This window comes from Parus major, unplaced genomic scaffold (assembly GCF_001522545.3).
Source record: "Parus major isolate Abel unplaced genomic scaffold, Parus_major1.1 Scaffold525, whole genome shotgun sequence".
Classification (NCBI taxonomy): domain Eukaryota; kingdom Metazoa; phylum Chordata; class Aves; order Passeriformes; family Paridae; genus Parus; species Parus major.
In genome coordinates, this window is record NW_015379413.1 from 25,553 (window position 1) to 28,087 (window position 2,535).

Here is a 2,535-nt window from a genome sequence, read left to right on the forward strand (position 1 = left end):
GCTGGGGCTGCCCCTGGATCCCTGGCAGTGGCCAAGGCCAGGCTGGAGCCTGGGGCTGGGAGCAGCCTGGGCCAGTGGGAGGTGTCCCTGCCATGGTAGGGGGGCACTGGGGGGTTTGGGGGTCCCTTCTATCCCAAACCATCCCGGGATCCCCTGAAGCTGTGGCTGCTGTGCTCTCCATGGGTTGTGAGAGGCACAGTCAGGCTGGAGAAGCCCCCCAAGGTCAGCAGCTGCAGCAGTGATGGAATTCCTCTCTGTCCCAGCCTGCTGAGCCCTCTCAGGGTCCTCATCCCCCACACCCACCCCTCCTTTTCCAGCCCCATTTCCACCCTCTCCTCCCGTGTGCCCTGTCCTGCTCCTGACAGATGTTTGCACATCTGGAGCGCTCCCAGAGGATTTGGGGCTGCTCATTCAGCCCCATCCATCTCATCTGAAGATGAAAAGCAGAGCAGGGGTGTTTGTGCCTGTCCCCAGCTGCAGCTGCAGGCGGGTCCAGCGCACTTTGAAGCTCTCCAGGAGCCAGGGACAGGCACGGGGGGTGACAGGGGACTCAGGGATGAGGTTTCTCTTCACTCTGGGTTCCAGCCAGCAGATGTTTGTGGGGTTCACTGATTTCCTTCAGGAATCCCAGTCTGTAGAGTAAAGAAATCAGGGGGGTCTCTCTCTCTGGTTTCCACTCCACAGTTTATTTCTGTGATGGGGAATCCAAAGGACGAGAGACAAAGGATTTGGGGTCTGGAGGTCTCTTTTAACAGGGATTTTTGGAAGGAGGGAACATCAGAGAGAGAAACAATTATTTTCTCAGTTAGTACATTTACAAACTTTCTACAAATCNCAGTGGGAGGTGTCCCTGCCATGCCAGGGGGGCACTGGGGGGTTTGGGGGTCCCTTCTATCCCAAACCATCCCAGGATTCCAAAGACACCAATTCCCAGCAGCCAAGGCAGGGAGGTTTCTGTGCAGGACTCCCAGGGAAGTTCCCTGGCTGGGTTGGAGCAGAGCTGAGCCCCTTGTGGGGCTGGAATTGGGGCTGGAATTGGGATGGGAAGGGCTGGGCAGTTGTTCCCAGTCCCCTGGAATATCCCAGTGCTGCTCCTGGAGGAGAATTTAAGGGATTTGAGCTCCTCAGGGGCTGCTCTGAGGAGAGGCAGAAGGGAATTGTGGATTTCTCCCAGCCTGAGGCAGCTCCTCAAATTCCTTCCTATTTCTTGTGTGATTGTGGGAGCCACTCCTTCCTTCTCCCTGTTTTTGGGAGATTTCTCTGGTTCCCAGAGGATTGAGCCTTCCCAGCCTAAATCCTGCAGCTTCCAAAGGGAACAGGAAGCAGCAGGAACCAACTCCACCTCTTTGCTGCTCCCTTGCCTTGAATACTTGATTGTTTCTTCCCCCAGAGCACGAAAATGAATAAAAAAATCTCCTCCAGACCCGAGTTTCACCTGTTTGATCCTTTTTCCTGCAAAACCAGGCCTGAGATACCCCAAGAAAGGGAGGAATCCTGGGATAACAATTAGCATGGCAAATTCAGTGCTTTGTTTTGGTGTGCAGAGCTGGGTTCTCACCTGGCTGGGATTGAGGAGGGGCCTTTGTGGGTGAGGGATGCAGGAATGTTGTTTGTTCATCCCTGGAAAGGAATTTTCCTTCTTTTTTCTCCCTTTTCTCCCTTTGCCTGCCTGAGTTTCAGTGGGAAAATATTCCTTACGTGGCAAAAATGGCTTAGGAGAACAGGGAACACCTCGGTGGGGATGACACAGCCCCAGTGCTCCCAGTTCCTGTGGAAAAACATTGTGGGTCTGTTCCAGAGGGAGGGGGAAGGAGCAGGGATGAGGTGTGGGAAGAGGAGGAGCTGTGGGGGCCTGGGGGGCTCTGGGGATACAAACCTGGAGGGTCCCTGAAATTCAGCTCTGAGAGATTCAGAAATTCAAAAGACTCTGAGGAAGATCCCAAAGATCCCAGAGTTCTGCTCCCACAAACAGAGGAGAAGCTGAGCCCCCAATCGAGGCTGGAATGAAATGGAATTCCTGTTTCTGCCCACCCCAGATTGTCAAATAAACACTTCAGGGTGTGATTGAAGCCCTTTTGCTCTGGACCCAGGGATTTCTTCACACCCCAAGTTCTTTGGAAAGTTGTAGTGACTCGGATTCCTTTTGGCTTGGATTCGAGGTTTTGAACTTTGGGATATTTGGTGATTTCAAGAGTTGAAGTGAAGGGGAAGCAGAGATGTGGAATCCCAGGGGGATTGAGGTTGGAGAAGACCCCTGAGATCGTCATTTCCAACCCTGGAGGTTAAATCCTGATTTTCCAGCTGTTCTCCTGCAGAAAGCCCCCAGAATCCAGCAGGAGAAGCAGCAGCCTGCTGTGGGTTGGGCAGTGAGTGCTGGGGAAAGCCCAGCTCCTGGAATTCCCAGGATCCCGATGGATCAGGGTCAGCTGTGCTGGCCTGGCCACGATTCCCTGGGAATTAATGCAGGAATTCCCTGGATTCACCAGTGCCAGCCCCAGGAACGTGTCCAGGTCCTGATGCAGCACCAGGGGAGCA